The sequence below is a fragment of the Erithacus rubecula genome (assembly GCF_903797595.1).
Source record: "Erithacus rubecula genome assembly, contig: scaffold_240_arrow_ctg1, whole genome shotgun sequence".
NCBI classification, from domain to species: Eukaryota; Metazoa; Chordata; class Aves; order Passeriformes; family Muscicapidae; genus Erithacus; species Erithacus rubecula.
Window position 1 is genome coordinate 1,907 of NW_027636082.1, and position 23,449 is coordinate 25,355.

General features: G+C 48.6%; 1 long non-coding RNA gene across 1 annotated transcript; it reads right to left on the reverse strand.

Moving 5' to 3' along the window:
• Window positions 1-18,590: 18,590 nt before the first annotated feature.
• Window positions 18,591-22,634, reverse strand: LOC306815815. The gene is made up of 3 exons (XR_013777478.1): window positions 22,603-22,634; window positions 21,860-21,943; window positions 18,591-19,031 (listed from the first exon to the last, which is right to left on the reverse strand). It is a non-coding gene; the product is annotated as an uncharacterized lncRNA (long non-coding RNA).
• Window positions 22,635-23,449: the final 815 nt, after the last annotated feature.

Below are 23,449 nucleotides of genomic sequence, written 5' to 3' on the forward strand. Positions count from 1 at the left end.
ATGCTGATTAAATCCACAGTGCTCTGTCTTAGCTCCCACAGTGGAGTCACTTCATTCAAGGCACAATAGCCTACAGTCAATTTCTATTGTCTGTCAGACTTGCCCACAGGAAAACTGGGGCTGTTGAAGGGTGAGTGGGTTTTGCTGAGCACCCTCTGACTTTCTAGCCAAAATTTTATGGTTGGGGATAATGGCATCTTGATTCATCTGATACTGCTGGCTGTGTGCTGTTGAGTTGTGTCACGATCTGTCCAACCCGAGCGGGAGTTGTGGCTGGTTCTTTTATGGATCTCAGAGCGCAAAAGACACAGCAGGGGACAAAACCAGTTTGCATTTGCAGAAATGCACTTTATTTAGTGCCAACGAAAATGCAATAGTGGGACAGAGATAGAGAGAGAGAGAGAGAAAGGGGGTTGGGATTATAGCTACCAAGATGGGCAGACGAATCCTCATGGAGCCAGCCAATAGATGTCTGTTGCCCTCTGGGAAGATCTCGGGGGTCTCCTCTGAGAAAGTCACTTTTATAGTCCTTTCCCAAAGCGAGTGGCTTCTGGCCAAAAGGTGGAAAGATTTATGGACTATTGTATGTGGAGCTCGTTACACTGAGGAACAGGTGGAAACAAGATGCTTCAAGGTACACCAAACCATCTTTGTTATTATGAACACACGCAGGCAGCCCATACCAGACCAGTCCATTGTTCTTCCATCTGTGGGAGCATTGTTGAGTCAGCGCCCCGTGACTAGTTGTCATGAGAAACCAGTCCTGGTAGGCATCACCTGCTTTTCACAGTCACTTGGCGTTCCTCCCATCCCTGGCCAGCGCAGGCCTCAGGCGAGGGTCGTTGGGCAGAAACAGACGAGAGGCTCACATGGACTCTCACACAGGGCTCAGCCCAAATGGCTCTGGCAAGGACAACATCTCTCCTGGAGGCACTGGCCCAAGGACCCACAGCCTGCTGCCTTGCAAATCTCCTAGGGAGATCTTGGTTCTCCAAGACATTTTGGGGTGGATTGAGGGAAAACTCACAGAAGCCTCAGCAAGCTGAGACAATTCTGGGTGCAGGAGGAGCAAAATGCTGGAGTTGGTGAGCCACATGCCACTCTTGGGGAGCATGACTAAAGGACTGGGTAGCAAAAACAAGGGGGGATTGGCAGCAAATGGCAAGGTTTGACCCATAAGAGGGCCAGTGGAAGGAATGCCTGAAGAGGCAAAGTAGATGAAAGGCAGCATTTATGTTTCTTGGCTCTTTTCCATGTGGTTGGGTAGCTGAAGCCTGTGTCCCTTTGATCTTGCAGGAGGCTCTGCAGATGTTGCTCTCAGGGGGGCCTCCAACACCTCAAGGCCACCCCTTGGCTGATTACCATTACACAGGTAACCAAAGCAGAGCTTGTTCCTTCACTCACAGATGCTGCCGTCCCCTTAGCTGCCATGTCAGGCGTTTACGCTTCAACAGCAACACCTGCACAAGGTCTCATCTTCTCTGGGGGCGGGGAAAGCAGCAGCATCTAGTCCTTCAGCCTGACTTCTTTCCCGTGCTTTTTTCCGTGGGCAATGCCTGCTCTTGCCTTCCTTACTTTCTGAGGGAGCAGACATGTGCACAGGTGAATGATGGATAGCGCCAATTGCCTCTTGGTGGCCAGTGGGATCTACCTCAAGTGGCAAGAAGCATCAATTTACCTGCTGCTTTTATTTGCCAGGCTCTGACAGATGGACACCTGAGGAGAAGGAGTCCTTCCAAAAGGCTTTTCACACCTATGGCAAGGATTTTCATCTCATCCAGAAGCAGGTAAAGCCATAGGACGTTCTTTACACTGGCAGATCATAAGAGGGAAATGTTGCTTATTTCTGATTCCAAATACTGCAATTCAGTCTCACTCTTCTCCTAGATGAAAAATATTGGAATAATAGAGATATGGGGCATCCCTTTTCCTGCGGATGAAAATCCTGTGTGAAAGCAATGATTGTGCCTCTCCAGCCCTTTCCTCCAAGCTCTTTTGGAAGACACAGTTTTATCCTGTCACATTTGTCGCATGCTTGTGCTGCTGCTTCCTCAACATATTGTGCCGGGAGGACTGGAAGGGAAAGAAAAACTGTGCTGGGTGGATTTGTTCTTGATCTGTGCATCACATGTGTTATGCAATACAGAGAATAAGACATGGCTTTGCACGTGGCAGAATACCTCTTCTACTCCCTATTTATTTCATTCTATGCCCTACTCCACTTACTCCATGCTTTTACTTCCTCCTTTTCCCCATGCTCTACTTCTTCTCCCACCCACACTACAGGATGGCCATTTCACATTCCTTCTTTTTCTTTCCACAACAGATTCCAAGTAAGACTGTGGCACAGTGTGTGGAGTACTACTACTCCTGGAAAAAAGAACATAGACTTGCCCACACTCTTGCTCAGGTGAGTGGGAAGAAAGTCAAGACAAGCCAGCAGTGTCAAGAAACTGAGAGAAGGGGACAAAACCTGCTGGTAAGCCATGCAAGACGCAGCTCTGCCAGGTCCCGTGCCCTGGGAAAGGCAGAGCAGATGCTGCCATGATCTTCATTGTGCTGCTGCTCTGAAATAGGGAATTCTGGAGCACCCCTTTGACCCAACAAAACAGCACCTTCACCAAAATCAGCTTTGACTCTCTGTAGACTGGTTACTCAGGGGCTGGCACCCTCACTGATGCCAATCAGATCCTTCATTTCCCATCGCTTGCTAACATCTCCAATCCTGGCTGCGTTCATAGACATGCTGCAGATTTTAAGGGATCTTTTGCAGCATCCCAGCAGACTCCCCAAAAATGACCTGCTGGTGCTGTGCCTCCACTCCAACTATTCTTACAGGAAAACTCAATTTTGGTTCACAGAGAGAGAGATCATTTAGGGGAATAGAAACTGGGTAACCATGGGTCTTCACTAATTGGACTCAATTGAAAACCCATTCCATAGGTATTTGTGGAGGAAACATAGGGATAGAGAGATGTTAGGCAGAGAGGCATATTAAAAAAATGTAGATCTGAAGACACCCATGTATTTAACACAGGTCTGTGGGCAGTAGAAAAAAGGTGTTTTTTTCCTGCAAGGTGCTGTGTTGACAGCCCACCAGCACAGCCCACCTCCAAATCCAGGCATTTTCTCAGCTCTTCAGGATTTGGAGCAATTTCCTTAGGCCAAAAGATTTTTGCGCTGGACGCTCTGATTTCCAGCTTTGTGGGAGGAAGGAAATATTGATGAGGATCCTTTATTTTCCAGACGGTGCGTGAAGCAAAGAGGAGCCAAAGCCCTCCCAGAAAGGAGCATGGGGAGACAGGCAAGAGAAGGCTCAAGAGGCCCCGCAAGGCGGAGTGTCCCTGCTGCCACCCGGCCCAGCCGCCCCGCTCGGCGGGAGGCCCCTTTCCCTGCGGGCAGTGCCAACGGTGCGCAACTTCTTCCTCTGGCTGCTCACAGCCCGGGCCCTGGCACTAAAACACGCTGGCCCTTCCCAAAGGCACCACGGGGCAAGCCCAGGCCACTTGGAGGATGGCCCCTCGCAGCCGTGCTCAACGTGCTTACAGCCCAATTTCAACCCAAACTGCTCACTTAAAGCCCAGCATTCAGACTGGAACCTTGCCGTGCCCCAACAAGGCACAGCTCAAACAAGTAGGAATAGGCACACCAGAGCTTGCTTTGATGCTGCTGGTGGAATTCAAAAGAGGTTGAGGCAAAAAGAGAAAGAAATCGCAAGGAACTGAAACAACAAAGATTCATGGTGCTGAAAAATTCACCTAGGTGTCTCAGCCTGGAAAGACAGAGAAATACATAGAGAAATGGAAATGTGGGAGATGGGTTTAATGGTGTGTATCGAATGAACAATGGATGGTTTGTTTCCTATCTTCCAGGGTGTTTGCAACCATGAAGGAAAGGAACGCACACAGGAGAAGACATGGCCCACGGAAGGAAGCAGAGCCTCTGGCTAAGAAGAAAAAACCAAATTAGCCCTGCAGCTCTCCAGGCCTAGCAAGAGTTAGCCATCAAGAGGACTAGATAGAAATAGGATTGTTTCTGAAGATTTTAGGCTGCTTTATTCTTCTCTTTAGTTTACTAGATAGGCATTTCTCAATTGCTTAGCTAAGATTTGTTACTATGATTAGAATTTGATTAGTTGTATTAGATGTATTCGTAAATGGAAGAGGTTTGGTGTTGTTGGCTATGCTCCTCCTTTCCTCATTTAGTGTGTGTTAAGACAAAAGCTGTCCTGTTCATTAAACCAAAGTTTGTTCCGTTTTGTCTTTTGTCTGTATGAAATCCTCAAGCAATGGTTGTTCCATTTGTTTGGTGTTACAAACACAGCATTTGCCCCGAGAGAAGAATCTGGGCACGTGCCTCCTCCCGCAGGCCCAGCCCCTTGCTCAGCTGGCGGGACTTACAAAGGTGTGTCCCCATTCCTGCCAATGGAATAACGGTGGGGTTTCATCCTTTGATTCCTGAAAATCTCACCTGGGACTGCAAAGGGAGGCTTGGTTTAATTCAGGCAATTGGGTCTAAATGACTTGGCCTTGTCTCACTATGCTTGCAGGGATAAAAGCTGCAGGCTTTAGTCCTTTAACCCAGCAACAAAGCTTTCTTGAGTTTTGGTGCACAGATGGACTTGGCCACATCCAAGGACTTTTCTAACCTCTCTGATTCTGTAACATTAATAGCCACATGCACTAAAAAGAAAGCAGTAGTTCAGTTCAGTTTCTCCTGAAAGGACCAGCCTCCCACTCTGGGCCTCAAGCAACCTCCTCATCCGAAGCAAAGCGCGTGTGAACATTACCCTCTCACTTCTCACAGCTTTGGCATCGGCACCAAAGAAGCATCAAACTCACCCCTTTAGCTGGCCCAGGAAATGGCATTCCCTGGCCAGGCTTTGGGAGCTGGGGAGCACAGAGGGAGGGGTGGCAAGGCAGGGGCAATTGCCAGGCTGCTTCTGGGACTCTGACACAAGCTTGCCCTTGTCTGATGGAGCCAGGCAGCATTTGGAGCCTACAAAGTATTGGCTTTGCAGTGGGCCTTGCTACAGCTGCCCCCTCCCTTTGCTGCTGTCTGTGTAACAAGCAGCCTGGGAAGGAAGCAAGATTTGCTTTAACCTCAGGCAGGAAAGCAACCCAACTTGCTAGGTTTTGCCCTTTCTGGGACATAAGTAGGAAAACAAATGGGAAGACCTTTGGTGTGAAATAGGAATTCTGTTACTGTTAGTCTCCTAGAGGAATCCAACAGATTTTTGAGATGAACACTTGGCTCCTTCAAGGGAGCGGGAAGAAAGACCTAGGAATTCTGCATCAACTCTTTGCTAAGGAATTGCTGCTGGCCTGTCCCCATCATTTCACCTGAAAAACAACCTGTTTCTCCAAGTTTCAAGGAATGAGTGTTGAGCTGAGACCCCAAAGCTCAGGACCCCAAAGGAGGGAAAACACCAGGCAGCATTATTAGGCACCAGACATTTTAGAAAGGGGCAGCACAAATGCCTCCACTTTGAGAGAAAGCTTTGGAATTGGCTCTCCACAGAAGAACTTGCAATTTCTTGCTCCTCTCAGAGCCAAAAGAGAGCCAGCAGCACGAGTCCTTCTGCTTCTCCAGTGCAGGCAATGTGCTCTGGCTCCTTTGACAGAGCCAGGCTCCTGCACAGCTGCAGCTGGAGGCACCTTAGAGAGAAGCACAGAGGAGGAGACCCAGAGCTGCCCCTGCCCTGCTTTGCCCCATCCAGAGGACAGCACAAATGCCCAATGGGAGGACGATGCTCAGAGCAAACTTGCACCAGAAGCAGTAAAATAGGCAAAGGTGGCCCATTGCTGTTTGCGTCCCCTGGGCACCCTGGGGTTCTGCATGGAATGTTGGCTGTGCCCGTAGCAACCGGCGTTGTCTCCTCCTCCTGCGGCCGTTGGTGGAACACTGGTGGAGCAGCGGAGCAGCAGCAGCTGCAGCATCTGCTCCTCAGTGCCCCTGACCACACACCTTCTGGCCTCAGCGCCAGCTCTGGCCTCTGCATCCACATCCTCATCTCCTCGTCAGCCGCCAGGCATCCCCGCAGCACTCTGCCGCTCCCCAAGGTAAGGAAATCCCTGTTTGCCCTCAAACCACCAACAGAAAGACAGGAGGCTCCAGCTGCCTGCCCCACCAGCCATGACACCCATGGTCTGTGCTCACTTTCCCCAGAGCAGGATACACATGAGAGTGGGCTCCAACTTCTCTAGGAATACTGATGGCTCCAGTTGAAATGCAGACCATTCCCTAGGTGACGCAGAGAGGTGTCATGGGGCAATTGCAGATTCTTATCCACTGATGATCCCATTCAAAGTGCTTGGTACCCACTGAAGTCCTAAAACTATGTTGCGCTGACACCAAAACCATCTGCTCCTTACTGAGGAGTTCAGGGCTTTGGTGGCAACAAATCCTCTTGGTCTCTGGCTCTGCTCACACTTCCACCAAAGCTTTAAAACCACAAAGATGGAACTTCTCCTCCATGATCCCTGCTGTTCAGGACATGCAAGCAGTTGCAAAGGCTTGTCCTCCAATACTGGCTTTCACCTACAAAACCAGTCTGGTTACAGCCATTATTATATACTTACATACTTTCCTTACTTACAGATACATAATCCTTTGATATCTTTATAGATTTTTCCTCTGCCACCTCCATGGGATCTCTTTTCTCTAGAGATATTGGTACACATTTGTTGATGTTTTTTCTGTGCTTGTAGGGCTGGTTCTGCGTCTTGGTCAGAGGCAGGTGTGCAATACCATCTTGTGTGGTTCTTCTCAGCAACACAATCACAGTATCACCAAATTTGCATGGTTGAAATAGATCCACAAAATTCCTGCACAGGACAGCCTCAAGAATCACACCCTGTGCCCAAGAGCAATGTCCAAACAATTCTTGAGCTCTGGCAGCCTTGCTGCTGTCACCCCTTCCCTGAAGAGCCTGTTCCAGTGCCCAAGCACCCTGTGGCTAAAGAACCCCTTGCTCATATTCCACCTAAGGCTCCCCTGGCACAACTTCCATGTCGTTCCTTTGGGTCTTCTCGCTGGCCTCAAGACTGAAGGCAGCAGTGCATGCCTTCCTGCTTCCCCTCTTGAGGATACTGCAACCATCTGGGGGGGTCCTGCCTCAAAAGGTGCAAGTGAAATGTAGCAATTACAGCAAACTGAGGGTTGTTGGGACAGAGGAATTGGTGCTTTGCAATGCTGAGGATGAGAAGGAAAGCTTTCGACACATGGCAGCAGAATGACTTTTATCTGCAGCATTCTTTTCATCTCTTTCAGGTGGAAAGGAGAGGCAACCATGAAAAGGAAAGCAAGAGCCCCCATTCGGCCGTGAGTTTTGCCATAGGGATTACAGGATGACAAATTTGAGGACTGGCCAGCAGCAGAACTGCTCTTTTGGAGTCAGCTGGGATGGATTCAAGCCCGTGGCTCCAAATTTGCTACCCACAGGGAAAGGAAGCAGAAAAGCAGATAAAACAAGTGCCATTGCAGCTAAATTGCCTGCATTTGTCTCATGGTCCAACCTTTCTGCACAAAAGCTCCTCAATTAAAAATGCACAGCTGAAGATCAAGGAATGAAAGTGTTTCAAGAGCATTTAAAGCCTGGTTCCCTTTACTTTCAAGGAAAGGGAGATGCTAAATTCCTTAAAAACACCAGTGTGGGTCTATTTGGGACTGCATCCTACAAAACAAGGAATGGAGGTTTAGAGCTGCAGAACTGTTTCATTGAAAAACCGTTTCAAGACCAGAGAATCCCCCTAATAATCTGAGGCTGGTAACACTGCCAAGGCCACCTCTAAAGCATATCCCAGGACAGGATGCTCTTGGCCTTCTTGGCCACCTGGGCACTCGCTGACTCACATTCAGCCACTGCCAACAAGTACCCCATGACCTTTTCTGCTGGGTGGCGTTCCAGCCACTCTGCCCCCAGCCTGGAGCCCTGGAGCCTCCCATGGCTGTTGTGGCCAAAGTGCAGCATGGGGCACTTCACCTTGTTGAACCTCATACAGGTGGCCTCAGCCCATGATCCAGCCTGTCCAGGTGTCTCAGCAGACACTTTCTACCCCCCAGCAGATCAACAGTCCCTACCAGCATGGGTGCCTCTGTTCCCAGGGAAACTCGCTGACCTGTTTGTCATGGACACTTTTGTGCAGAGCCCCGTCATTGGGAGTGGAGGTCTGGGCTCCTGGTCAGCTCAGGGGGCCTTGGCCCAGGAGTGTCACGATCCCCTCAACCCGAGCGGGAGTCGTGATGGTTCGTTCAACCCCAGGGTGCAAAAGACAAAAGCAAGAGACTCAGGTTTGTTTAGCAGAAAGCAGCAATGCAGTTTATTGCGTGCTAACAATCAAGTTTTGAGAAAGGGAAAGAGAGAGGGATGAAGTAAAACGGGGAGAGGGAGAAAGGATGGGATATAGCTACCAAAGACGAGATACACCCTCGTGGCCTCCTATGAGATGAGATGAGACGAGTCTTCAATCCATTGGGGAGAAAGAGATCTCAAAGTCAGTTTGGGGAAAGTCACTTTTTATAGTCCTTTTCCAAAGCAAGTGGCCTCTGGCCAAAAGGTGGGAATATTTATGGACTATTGTATGTGGAGGTTGTAGCCCCATGACGCAGGTGCAGGGACAGGGTTGATAACCAGCACCCTGCAGCACCATGACAAGGCACAGCTACAAACAGCCCTTGGTCCGCAAGCATCCACCTGGGCCAGGCCGGAGCTCCGGGTCAGGGCAAGTGGTGCAGTCTCAGGGCCCAGTCTCTGGTGATGGTCGTGAGGCAGATGAGGGAAAACCTCGGACCGACTCTTACACCACCCTGTGACTCACGATCATCAGCAGCAGCACTTCCTTCGTGGTGCTTTTGCAAATTCTTCAGGATTCGTCCGAGCTGATAGCATATCCCAGAAAACAGAGACAGAGAGCTGGACAGAATAGGAAAGTAGGAAAAATATAAGGGAAAGGAAAAAGGAGAGAGAAAACAAAACAGATAATCAATTTAACAATCAATTTTCAATTTCTGAATGCAAAAAGATAAATATGCAGTTTAAATCAATGCTAATAAATTTTTGATTTCAATTCTTTGATTTGATTAAAATATAATAATCAATTTAACAATCATTTTTAAATTTTGATTTAATAATAATAAGATATAATAATTAATTTAGCAATCAATTTCAATTTCTGATTACAAAAGACAAATAAACAATTTAAATCAATGTTTATAAGTTTTCAGTTTCAATTTTTGATTTAACAACAATAATTTCTTGGTTAAAATATAATAGTCAGTTTGAATCAATACTTAAAGAAAATGCAACATAATTAAATAGTAACGAAAAATGAATCTTAATCAATATTCATTATGCAATACAACAAGATAAGCAATTTTAAAACAAGCAATTTTCAAATTTAAAACAGCAATTTTAGTAACGTTACAGACACAAAGATTTAAATTATTTTTAGTACTCACTACCAAAATCTTCTATGAAAATACTATCATAAGCAGTTCTAAAGCATGCAGACTCATTGCTCATATACCCCAGTAGTGTTTCAGGAATCTCCTTTGGATAACTTTCAAAGTTGCAGGCATTCTGTTCCGTGTCTAAGCAAATATCTTGAGCTCTGATTGCATTACTTTCACAGATAAACTCTCATTGTTCCCAGAAAATGTAAGTTTCCAAATTAATGATTTGTTACTTTTCACCAATTTGACGGGCCCATTCTCTGTGCTCAAAGGATAGAGAATAGCTCCATCATGATTCAGCCCTAATGCAGTGATAGGGAATTGTTGGGGGTTGAGTGTTTTTTCTATTACTGTGTCAATTGATTTTTTCCCATTATCATGCCAATGGAGCTGGCCGGGTTACACCCAGGATCTCTGATGACTCCAGACAAAAGGGGTCGGTGTCAGCGGCTTACGGAGGGGCCACTCAGGGTTCCGGAGGGGACTCGTGTTTCTGGCGAGCCTGGAGCAGGACGCCCCATCTGCAGCCCCTGCTGTGGAGCACAGGAGAGCCAGACCCTCTGCGATCACCAGCCCTGCATCTGCCCCGTTCCAGCCTCCTGCCTCTGCAGACACAGCTGATCACCCGGACACACACGGTGAGTGAGGAGCCGCCGCTCCAGCCCGTTCCCACCCGAGACCGGCGTGGCTGCCGCCCCCTCTCGCCTCCGCTCCCGCCTGCCCTCGGCAGCTCTGGGCTTTGTTCCAGCTGCAGCACCGGGACTGAGCACAGAGACAGCGTGCTTGCATCTAAAGAAGGGACTGAAACCGAGTTATCTATTCTGTTCTGTTAGCAATTTTAACAACTGCTGTTGTTTTCTGATTGTATGGTTGGATATATTAGTAAAAAAGCTGTTATTCCTACCCCCTTATCTCTGCCTCAGAGTCCTTGATTCAAACAATTATAATATCTGGGCGGAGTGGAACTAAAGTCTCTATTTCAAAGGAAAACTTCTGCCTTTACTGGCAGACACCTGTCCTTTCAAACCAGGACAGGAATATTGAATGTACTGAAACATTTCATATGGTCAGTGCAAAGGCTGTGGCTGTGTTTATGCTGGGGTAGTAGCTTCACCAGGATTGGTATTCTTTTTTCAAAATTATGGGCATTATTCCAAATTGTTCTCCGAATTTCAGTAGGAAAAGTGGCCTCCTCGACTTCTCGTACAATTGAGGCAGCAACTGACTGCATCCACAATTGAGCCTGAATACAGCAGAGAGCTAAAGAGATGTTAGTCAATTTATTGATACTTCTAAATCAATACTATTCAAAATTCCCAATCTTGTTCCCACACCGGTTATGTCTCTTGTTTGTTTCTTTAAAGCATCCTGCTTTTTGCAACCTGGTTGTCCACCCCTAGAAAAGGTGAACAAGCTGTCTGAATTACTGAGACATTGTTTTGCATTGGCAATATGACTTGTTTAAAAGGCCATGCCGAATTAAACAGTATTTGCTGTTGGCCAGTTTTCCGAATTACCTAAAGTCCAATTTCAAAAATTTTCAGGCTCAGTATAACTGGCGGTTGGGTAGTAGGTGTTACAACATTGACATCAAGTTCCCCTTCATATTTTGTGTTGTTTTTCGCACACATAATTTTTTGGGGAAAATTGTGCAACAGTTCAATTTTGATTTTGAATCTTCACAAAATAAAACACACCTGTAAGGTCCTGTGCCATAACTGCATACAGTTCAATGAGGGATTAATCTTCATGTTCCATGGTATTATTCTGTGAAAAGTAAACACAACAGAATCTGCCACAAAGAGGCAGGAGGTTAAAATGATGGAACTATCCAGCATGTAACACAGACTGGAATTCTGTTAACTTCCCAATCATTTTGCTGCCAAGAAGGAAGCCACTCTGTACCTCCTTTAAACACAAAATGACAGTCAGTGTAGTTGCAAACAAAGGAGGCACTCTGCACTTCAAGCTGGAAAACACCCCAAAAAACCATCAGCGCCCCAAGCTAAGAGCCACCCCATCCCCCAGCAATAATTTGTTCAGCAGAAGCATTAGTCAACAAAAAATTACTGAACAAAGATTGGGGGAGAAAGCAGAGGCTACTTTAATTACTGAGGCAGGTTTGTTGTAGCTGCTACCCAAGTTCTCAGTTTCTGTTATTGCCAGATTTTTTACAGTTCCTTCTGTTACTGAGGATTTCTGGACCACCCTATCGGGGGGGGGGGGGGGGGGGGCAGTCCCAGTAGTGGCTGTTTTGAAAAACTTCACTTCTTGAGAAGGTTTTTGAATTTTCTCTGAAGCAATCTGCAAATTAGGGCTTTCCAAATGGGAGATTAATTTTTGTTGGGTATCCCCCACTACTTCTATTTCATCTCCTCCCACAAGGGTATCATAAATATATTGATAAACAGCCACATTGTCAGGTTTGGGTTTTTGGATTGGCCATACAGGGGAGTTTTGCAAGTCCTGTATAACCAGTTTGAGCCCTTCTTTGCCACCAGAGAGAAGAGGGTATTGTTCTACATTTACAGGTAATTGCATAGGTGATTTACAGCCAGCAGTGAATTTTATTTCATGTATAATTTGCAAGCAGGCAGCTTTGTGAATGATATCTAGGAATTGGTTGGGGGTACCAACTAAAGCTACAAGGTCTCCCATTTCCAAAGGTTAAGCCCCCCTGCCCAAAAAACAGCATGCTGAGTTAGGGACCATAAGTTAAATTTGTCACCCGTTGTTAAGAGAGCTCCAAGGCCCCAGTGCCAGCTAGCTTCTTGTTCTGATAATTCAGTAGCAGTGTACAGGATTTTTGTAGTGGTTATTTGTGGGTTAAAATTCTCATCATTGATACAATTGTATTCTGTTTTAACCACAGGTTTCAAGCTAGGGCAGCAATGTTCCCCACTATTTTTCATCAGTTAGTTCTTTTTGAGGATATATTTGATTAGTTTCTTTCTCTTCTGTTTCTTTTGGTAAATCAGTGTGTTTTAAAGTGTTGGTGTGTTCTTTTCTTAAGGCATCTCCTAAAGAATGATTCTCATCTCTCAAAGCATGATTCTCATTCATTTCGTCATCTAATTGCTTTTGTAGAATTTCCACTAAATTTTGTAGGGAGTCAATAATAGTTCTTTCTTCACTTCTTCGCATAAAGCAAGTTTCTATAGCTGCTGTAAGGCCCCCAAAACTGAGCAGAGAATGGTCTTATTTCTGCCCAGTTTGAATTTTGTTTCATGTTGCAAAGAATGTATCCTATCAATCACATTTTCTAAATTAAACCAGTTACTGTGTGCCCACTCTTCTCCCCCTTGGGAAGGTCTGGTAAAGTGAAGAATGCATCTTTATCTTTAGTATTATGCTTTTCTGTCATTTTTGCAAAGGGGAAAGCACCACTTCAGAGAGGTCAAGACTTAAGCACAGCTTTCCGCTGAGCACAGCCCCCTCTCTTCCCTGGGGGGGGTGAAGAGACCACACTGCTTGGGAGGTACTACCTTAGTTACAAAACAGCTTGTCTCTTCATGATCCAGGCAGTCAAAAAACAACAACAAAAACAACTAGAGTTACACATGCATTCCTCAGCCTGTGCAGTATTCTCCCTAACTCTAGGGAGGTCAGTACACACATACAAAGTAATAGACAACAAGAACATTACAGTTCTGCCTTTTGCACCAAGAGATCTTTTGTGAATTTCTGGACAGAATCCTCAATTGAGTGTAGGGATGCTTTTCACCTAGGTGTGTGCAGTTTGTGGGAAATCTGAAATGTCCCCCTTGCTTTCTAGTCTGGCTCACCCTGTCGAGGTGGCCAGCTAGGTGCAGCTGGAGCAAGACATCCTTCCCCTGTTACAGACTACACACAGCCAGCAACCCTTGTGTCTGTCAGAAATCCTGTGCGTGACGCCAGTTTAATGTCACAATCTGCTCAACCCGAACGGGGGTCGTGATGGTTCGTTCGACCCCAGGCTGCAATAGACAAAAGCAAGAGACTCAGGTTTTGTTAAGTAGAAAGAAATAATGCAGTTTATTGTGAGTAACAATTCAGTTTTGAGGGAGAGAGAGAGAGAGAGGTAAAGGAAACAAAGCAAAAAGAGAGAGAGAGTGTGAGAGAGGGAAAGGATGGGACATAGCTATCAACAGACGGGACGCATCCTCGTGGCCATCCGATGAGATGCATCTTCAATCCTTTGGGGAGAAAGAGATCTCAAAGTCTCTTTAGGAAAGTCACTTTTTATAGTCCTTTTCCAAAGCAAGTGGCCTCTGGCCAAAAGTTGGAGAGATTTATGGACTATAGTATGCATAGACCATTGCTCCAAGAAACAGGTGGAACAGGACACTACAGCCAGTACCCTGCTGAGCGCAGTGTACCATGGCAAGCACCAAGCACACCCACAAACAGTCTTTGGCAAGCATCCACCTGGGCCAGGCCAGAAATTCCTGTCCAGAGCGAGTGGTGGGGTCCCGGGGTCTCTGATGATGGTTGTGGGGCAGATCAGAGAAACTTCAGACCGACTCTTACAACCAGCACAGTGACTGGGATCGCTCTAACATCAGGACCAAGACTGACATTGATCCAAGACTGAAAACAGACACTGGCACTGGCACCAAGACTGGCACCACTGTTGGATCCAGACTGAGACCAGCACTGTGGAAGCTGAGACAGAGAGTGCTGTGGATTTAATTGGCATTTGCAGTTTGATAACCAGGACGCCTTGGCAAGAACAAATAGAGCTTTGGTGATTACAAGAAGATTAGATCGAGACTGGCAACAGGAAAGAAGATTGAATCAAATAAGTAGAAATGTAAAGTTTGTTTGGGTGATGTTTATCACGATGAATGTAGTAAAAAATTAGTGGCTTCCTAAAAATGGTGTATAAGCAAATGTAGCTCACAATACATTTGGATTCTGATCATGAGTCAGTAGTTCCTGTCTCTCAATCGTTGATAAAATTCCCTGGGACAGGCATTGAGACCAGCCTCAGAACCTGGGTGGAGATCAAGACTGGGACCAGAACCAAGAGCGGAACCGAGACTGGCACCTCTTCAAGACAGGCCCTGGGATTCGGACCAAGACTGAAACCCTCCCCAGAACTGGCACTGGGACCAAAACTGAGACCGTGACGGACACTGGGACCAGCACCGGGACCAGGAGACCTCCAGAAATAAGAATGAGAGCAGCACCGGCTGCAGAACTGAGACTGGCACCACTCCAGGCCCGGGCCTGAGACTGACATTGGCACTGGGAGCACACTGAGATCAACACTGGCACCAGCACCACCACTGGGACTGAAACCATTCCAAAACCAAGACCAAGACTGAAACCAGAACCAGCACTGGCACCGAGACTGGCACCACTATAGAACCACGAATGAGACTGAGACCTGAAGCACTCTGGGATCGAGATTCAGACCAGGACTAAAATCAGTTCTTGGAGTGCTCCAGGACTGCTCCAATCTGAAATTGAGACCGGGACCAGGATGGAGACAGACACCGAGAGTACTCTGGGGCCTCCTTGTTCACTACGGGGAGTTTTGGCTGCGCCCCCACACGGGACTGGGCAGGACTGGGAGGGACCCCTGGGTGGGGCGGGACCATCTCAGTTCGCATTGTTCTGGTGCAGCCATCCCGGTCCATATGGTCCCAGTTTGTACAATCCCAGTCTGGAAGGCCCTGATCCATCTGGTCCAAGTCTGTGCAGTCCCAGTCTGGAGGATCCCAGCCCATGTGATCCCAGCCCCCATGATCCCAGTCTGGATGGTCCTGCATAGCTCACACTGCCAGGCTCTGGAATTCCAGTTCCCACCCAGGAAAAGTTGTTCCTGCCCATCCTGGTTGTGCTTCTCCAATTTGAGATGTCCCAGCCAAGGCACCCATTTGTGTCACAACTTTAGCATCCCGATCCTGGTTCCCATTCCTGTTCCCAATCTCCATCTCGTTCCTGCTCCTGTTCCCAAACCCGTTCCTGTTCCCAGTCGTGTTCCCAATCCCTATCTCATTCCCATTCCATTCTCAATCTTCTTCCCATTCCCCTTTCCGATGCCATTCCCAATCCTGTTCCTGATCCCAATCCCATTCCAATCCTGATCCCATTCCTGTTCCACATCCCTATCTCCTTACCCATTCCCAATCTTGTTCCCGTTTCTGATTGCAGTCTCATTCCCAGTCTCGATCCCTTTCCCAATTCTAATCCCTTTCACATTCCCAATCCCTGTTTCATTCCCATTCTCCATCCTGTTCCCATTCCAAATCCCAATCCCAATCCTTATCCTGCTCCCATTCCAAATCCTGTTCCCATTTCCTTTCCCAATTCCAATTCCCATTTCCCTTCCCAATTCCAATCCCATTGCCATTCCAAATCCCGTTCCTGTTCCCAATCTTTATCCAGCTCCCATTCCCAATCCTTATCCTGTTCCCATTCCCGTTTCTGATCCTTCATTCCCAGTCTCATTCCCATTCCCAATCCCAAATCTGTTCCCAATCCCGATCTCATTCCCAATCTGTATTTCATTCCTGTTCCTGATCCCAGTTCCATTCTTGATCACATTCCCAATCCCGATCCTGTTCCCAGTCCTGCTCCCATTCCCAATTCTGTTCCTGTCCCCATTCCTGATCTCATTCTCATTTCTGATCCCTATCTCATTTGCCACCTCGATCCCTTTCCCAATCCTGATCCATTCCCAATCCCTATTTCATTCTCAATTCCAATCCTGTTCCCAATCCTGATCCTGTTCCCAATCCCAATCCTGCCACTGTTTTCAGGGAATTGTTTTGATCTCAACCGCCACCCCAAACCTGGGGGGGGGGTCAAAACCTCTCAAATCCTGGAATCAAACATCCCCAACCCCCAAATTTTGGGGTCAAAACCCCCAATTCCCAAACGTTGGGGTTTGAAATATTGGGGGTGTCCAACCCCCCTGATCCCCAAATTCTGTGGCCAAACCCCCTGATCCCAAAGCCTGGGGTGTCAAACCCCTCCAAACTTTAGGATCAAACCTCCCCCATCCCCAAACTTTGGGGTCAACCCCACCAGACCCCAAACTGCCCCCCAAAACCACTCCAGCCCTGGGGGGCACAGCAGGGGTCATCTGGGGGTGGTTTGGGGTTGATTTGGGATTTATTTGGAGTTGATTTGGGATTTATTTGGGGTGGGGGCAGGTCCATATGCAATGGCTGCAGAGAGACCCTGGGTACAATGCTGGGGGTGGAAAAACCCAAAAAAACCCCTGGGGAACCCCAAAAATACCTGGGGAACCCTAAAAGGGGATTTGCGGTGGGAAAAGGAGATTTTGGGGTAAAAGGGGAAGGATTTGGGATGGAAAAGGAGATTCGGGATTGAAAAAGATTTTGGGTGGAAAAAGGGGATTTTGGGATGGAAAAGGAGATTTTGGATGGACAGAAAAGGATTTGAGTTGAGAAAAGGGGATTTGGGGTGGGAAAAGGAGAATTTGGGGTGGGAAAAAGGGTTTGGGATGCTCAAAAGATTTGGGGTGTAAAAAGGAGTGTTTGAGGTGGGAAAAGGAGAATTTGGGGTCTGAAAAGGACATTTGGGGGGCACAAAGAAAGATTTTGAAGTTTGAAAAAGGAGGATTTGGGATTAAAAAAAAAAGGTTTAGGATAAAGAAAGTAGGATTTGGTGCTAGCTGAACTTACCTGGGGGATTGGGGCAGGTGGGAGGTTTGAGGCAGGGTCAGGACCATTTTTGGGGCAGTTTTCTGGGATTTTTAGTGTTTTGGACTGGTTTTGAGAAATTTTGGAATATTTGGGGACAGCTTTGAGGCATTTTGGGGTGGTTTGGAGGGATTTTAGGTTGTTTCTATGGGATTTTGGGTTGTTTCTAGTAGATTTTGGGGCAGCCTGAAAAGATTTGGGATGTTTCGAGGCAGTTTTGGAGTGCCCAGGGGCAGTTTTAAAGCATTTATCTGTGATTTTGGGGTGTTTGGGGGCAGTTTGGGGTATCCAGGGGCAGTCTTGAGGCATTTCTCTGGAATTTTGGGGTGTTTGAAGGCAGTTTTGGAGTATTGGGGACAGTTTTGAGGCATTTCTCTGGAATTTTGGGGTATCCAGGCAGGTTTTCTTCGGGTTTGGGGGTGTTCAGGCAGGTTTGGGGTCACTTTTTGTTGAAGGAGATCTCTGTGGAGTTGCCTTGGGTGATCCTGGAACCCTGCAGGGCCCCGTGGGCAGCGCCCACCTGCACCTCGGTGTCCAACTCCACGCCGGTGATGTCGTGGGGCCCGGGCACCAGCGCAGCTCCTTGAACCCGGGAACCTGGCATGGGGAATGGGGCGAGGGACAGCCCAAAAACCGGGAATGGTCCCCAAAAACACCTGGGAATGGTACCCAAAACACCTGGGAATGGTACCAAAAACACCTGGGAATGGTCCCAAAAACACCTGGGAATGGTACCCAAAACACCTGGGAATGGTACCCAAAACACCTGGGAATGGTAACCAAAACACCGGGGAATGGTCCCAAAAACACCTGGGAATGGTACCAAAACCACTTGGGAATGGTACCAAAACCATCTGGGAATGGTACCAAAAACACCTGGGAATGATACCAAAAACACCTGGGAATGGTACCCAAACCACCTGGGAATGGTACCCAAAACACCTGGGAATGGCACCCCAACATACCAGGGAATGGTCCTCAAAAAGTTCAGGAATGTTCCCTCAAAAACCTCAGGAATGTTCCCCTAAAAAACCAAGAATGGTACCCCAAAACACCTGGGAATGGTACCCCAAAAGCCAGGGAATGGTACCACAAAAAACTCAGGAATGGTCTCCCAAAAACCTGGAAATGGTACCCCAAAAAACCAAGATATGGTACCACAAAAATTTTGGAATGCCCCCACAAAATCTGGGAATGGTCCCCAAAATCTCTGGGAATGGTACCACAAAAACCTGGAAGTGGTACCCCAAAAATTCGGGAATGGCCCGACAAAAACCAGTGAATGGTACCCCAAAACCCCTGGGAATGCTCCTGAAAAAATTCAGGAATGTACCCTCAAAAGTTCAGGAATTTTCCTCAAAATTCAGAAATGTTCCCTCAAAAACCCCAGGAATGTTCCCCCAAAAACATGGCAATGGTCCCCAAAAACATGGCAATTTCCCCCAAAAATCCAGGAATGGTTCCCAAAAAACCTGGGAATGTCCCCTCAAAAATTCAGAAGTGTTCCCTAAAAATTCAAAACATTCCCCCTAAAAACTCAGCAATGTTCCCCTCAAAAGTTTGGGGATGTTCCTCCAAAAAAATCTGGGAATGTTCCCCCAAAAATTCAGGAATTTTGCCTCAAAAATTCAGAAATGTTGCCCAAAAATTCGGAAATTCCCCCGCCCTCCCCACCCCCAATCCAGAAACATTCCTCCAAAAATCCAGAAACCACCCCAAAATCCTGAAATTCCCCCCAAAATCCTGATATTTTCCCCAAAATTCCACCCCGTCCCCACTCTGAGCTCCCGCAGCCCCTGGAATTCCCGAATTCCCGATTCCTGGTTCTCGCTGCTGGAAGAGCATGGACAGCATCAGCTCCTTGATCTCCTCGGGGAGCTTGGTCAAGAACAGAATGTGGTTTGGGGGGTTCTCTGACAGCTGGGAACAGGGGAAACAACCCAAAATCAGCAAAGATCAGCAAAGATCAGCCCCAAACAGACAAAATCAGATCAAAATCAGCCAAAAAGCAGCCCCAAAACCAGCCAAAATTACCGCCAAACCAGCCAAAATTGGCCCCAAACCAGCCCAAAGTCACACCGGATACACACCAAAACATCCCCCCAAATCTCACAAAAATCCCCAAAAATCTGCCAAAAACTCAAAATCCCCTGGGGATGGGGCCATTCCTGGGGGGATCCCAGGATTTGGGGCCATTCCAGAGGTGGGATCATGTGACCCCATTAACCTCATCGATCCCCCATTAACCCTATAAATCCCTTTAACTCTGGTTAGGGGGCCACTCACAGGCTATGGGGTTGGCATGGGGGCCATTCCAGGGTTTGGGGCCATTCCCAGGATGGGATCATGCCCCAGGGGGATGTAGGGCAGTTCCCCCCCAGGTGTGGCAGCATCTGGGGTGGCTGCGCCAGCGGCAGCATCCCCTGAGGAGAGACCCCAAAAACTGCCCAAAGTTACCCCAAAGCACAGAGAGAATCCCAAATTATCCCAAAAACACCCCAAGTTATACCAAAGGCATAGAGAGAACCCCAAATTACCCTCTCCCAAATCCCATAACCCCATCTCTCTTAAGTGACCCCATAACTCACAGGCACAGCTCCCTGTGCCCCCTGTGCCCTATTCCCTTTTTGGGGCCAGGTGCATCCCCACCCTTGGCCTTGCGCTTGTTCCGTTTGTGCTCCTGATCCTGATCCCAATCCCAGAACTGACCCCAAATCCCAGAACTGACCCCCAAACCCCAGAACTGACCCCATAACTCCCAGGCACTGTTCCCTATGTCCCCTTGTCCTGTTCCAGCTCCACGAACATTCCCTTCATCTTGGCCGCGATGTCCGAGTCCATCTTGATGAACTGGATCCTCTTCAATGGCACTTCCCACATTTTGGGGTTTCTGAGGGGTTTGGGGGCAATTTGGTGGGAGTTCCGAGAGATTTTGGGGTTTCTGAGGGGTCTGGAGAGGTTCCAAGAGGGTTTTGGTAAGGATTTTTCTCTGAGAGATTTCCAGGAGGGATTTCAGGGAGCTCCAAGAGACATTTGGGGGTTTCTGATGGATTTTGGGGCAATTTGAGGAGGTTCAAGAAGGGATCTTGGGGTTTCTGAGGGATTTGGGGGTTTCTGAGGGATTTTGAAGAGGATTTGGGGTTTTTTGAGGGATTTGGGGATTTCTGAGGGATATTTGAGGGATTTCCAGCAGGGATTTTGAGGTTTCTGAGGGATTTGGGGGAGTTCCAGGAGGCATTTTGGGAGGTTCCAGATGGAATTTTGGGGTTTCTGAGGGATTTGGGGCATTTCTATGAAGCTTTTGAGGGTTTTCTGAGGGATTTTGAGGGGTATTTTTGGGTTTCTGGGAGATTGGGGGTTTCTGGGGGATTTGGGGCATTTCCAGCAAAGATTTGGGGGTTTTCTGAGGGATTTGAGGGAATTCAGAGAGATTTTGGGGGGGGGGGGGGGGAATTTGGGAGTTTCTGAGGAATTTGGGGGGAATTCAGAGATTTTAGAGGAGTTCCTAGGGGGATTTTTGGGGAATCCAGGTAGAATTTGAGGTTTCATCGTGGGCTTGGCATAGAAGGGAAACCTTTGGGAATTGCTGGCTGGAGTTCAGTTTTTTTCCCCAGAATTTTGGGATTTTCCCCAGAATTTCAGAGGATTTTCCCCAAATTTCAGGGGATTTATCCCAGGATTTAGCTCTCACCATGAGTTGCTTGTATCACAGGAAGCCTTGGGGCAGCTCCTGGTTGGGTTTTGGAGCATTCCTGGTTGGATTTGGGGTTTTTTGTGGGATTTTGGGGGCATTTGATACTGGGGTTTTTGTTTTTTCCCAGAATTTCAGGGGTTTTTTTCCCCAGAATTTCAGAATGTTTCCCAAAATTCAGGTATTTTACCAAAGGATTAGGCTCTGACCACAGGTTGCTCATAGAAGGAGAAGCTCTGGGAGGTTCCAGGATGGATTTTAGCAATATTTGAAGCTGCATTTTTGGTTTTTTCCCCCAGGAATTCAGGATTTTCCCCAGAATTTCAAGATTTTTCTACAAAGTTTCAGATTCTTTCTCCAAATCTTGGTATTTTCTCCCAAATTTGTGTCTCACCATGGCCTTCTTGTAGAAAAAGTTTTGGGGTTATTCCCAATTTAATTTGAGAGTAATCCTAGGGAATTAAGTTGTTTGTTTGTTTTTTTGGTTTTTTTTAATCAGTATTTCAGGCTTTTTCCCAGAATAAGGGAGTTTTTCAACTCTGGGGACACAGGGACAGCACGGTCACCATGGAACAGGTGACAGTGGGGACAGCACAAGGACATGGGGACAGCACAGGGACAATGGGGACACAGACCCCTTTAGCACTGGAGACAATGGGGTTGTAACAGTGACAACAGGGACAGGGACGCCTTCAGCTCTGGGGACAAGGACAGAAAGGACAATCACAAGGACAGAGGTGATGATGGGGACAGGGTGAGAGGACAGGTGACCATGGGGACAGGGACTGCTTTGACTCTGGGGACACATGGGACAATGACAGGGACAAGGAAACGATGGGGACAAGGTGAGGGCACAGGGACAGGGACAGCTCTGGGGACAGTGACAAGGACAGATGACAGTGAGGACAGGGACAGCTCTGGGGACACACACAGGACATAGGAAGAGGTGACAACGGGGACCATAACAAGGACAGGTGACAGTGGGGACACACAGGTGACAGTCTGGACAGGGACAAGAACAGGTGACAATGGGGACAGCCCCTCAGCAGCCCCTCACCATCCTTCTTGATCTCCTCGTTGAGTTGTTGATGTCGATGGTGTAGTTGGGGCAGGGGTCCTGTATGGCCATGGCCAGGACCCTCTGTGGGGACAGGGGGTTTCAAGGGGAGGCTGGGACCTCCAAATCCACCCCAGACCCACCTGAGATCCCTCCAAACTCGGTCAGAACCACCTGAGACCCCCCAAAATTTACCCCAGTCCTACCTGAGAATCCCCCAAAACCCCTCACTCCCCAAAACCCCCCAGACCCATCCAGTTCCTCTCACAACCCCCAAAAATCCCCTCAGACCCCACTAAAAACCTTCTGAACGCTCTCAAGCTCAACCCAAAGCCCCTTCAGACCCCCCATTTCCCCCAAACCCACCTTAGACCCCCAATTTCCCTTTAACCTCCCCCAAATCCGTCCCAAATCTCCACAATCTCCCACTTCTCATCAGACCCAACTCACAGCCCCCAGTTCCGTCCACCTCAGAACGCAGCCCCCCCCCCCCCCAAATTTCTCCCCCAGATCAACCTCAGACCCCGCAAAAACCCTTCAAACCGCCCAAATTCCCCCCAGATGCATCCTGGACCCACCTGAGACCACTCCATTTCCTTCATACCTACCTCAAACCGGCCCAAATCCGCCCCAGACCCATCTCAGATACCCCATTTCTCACCAAAGACACCCCCAAAAAGCAGCCCAGATCCCTCAATTCCCCTCAGATTCCCCCCAGATCCCCCCATTTCCCCCGGCCCCACCTCAGCTTCTTACACGGCCGCTCTCCCCTCACACTCTCCAGCTACCGCCTTCGCCGCGTGCGCGGGCCCCTCTCAGCCAATAGCGACGCCTCTTCCCGAACCAACCAATCAGCGCGCGGCTCCCCTCAGCAGCACCCGCCTTCCGCGCGCCACTGCAGCCAATGAGAAGCCAGGTGGGAGTGGCGCCTTCTGACCCGAGGGCCGGCCATGGAGAGGCGCCCCCAGCCCCCGGGACCCGCCCCGGGCTCGGGCGGGCGCTGAGGGAGGCGCTGCAGAGAGCGGGGCAGGCGCTGGGAGAGGCCGAGGGGCTGCGGGAGCTGCTGAGGTGGCGCAGGGACAGATGGGGCAGGGGTGGGGGGCATCTGGGAGGGCTTTGGGGTGTCTTCAGGAGGGTCCAGGGGGAGTTCTCAGAGGGTTTGGGGGGGAGTTTGGGGGAGGGAACTTGGGAGGGGTCTGGAAGGTCTTGGGGAGGAGTCTGGGGGTCTCAGACGGGTCCTGGGGGAGGTTTTGGGAGTGTCCTGAGAGGATCTTGCTGAGGTCTGGGGGATTTGTGAAGGGATACTGGGGGCTCTGGGGGGTCCTTGGAGGGTTTTGGGGGCCTCAGGAGATCTGGGAAGGCTCTGGAGGGTCCCGGGTTGGGATTGGGGTTGGGTCTGGGGGGTTTTGGGAAGGGGCCTGGGGGGATCCTTGGGGGTTTTGGAAGGGGTCTTGGGGTCCAAAGAGGGGTCAGGTGGGGTTTAGGGGCATCTGGGAGGGCCCTGGGGATGTCTGGGGATTCTAAGAGGGGTCATGGAGGGAGTTTTTGGAGGAGTCTGGGGGGCTTTTGGGAGGGGTCTGGGAGAGATCG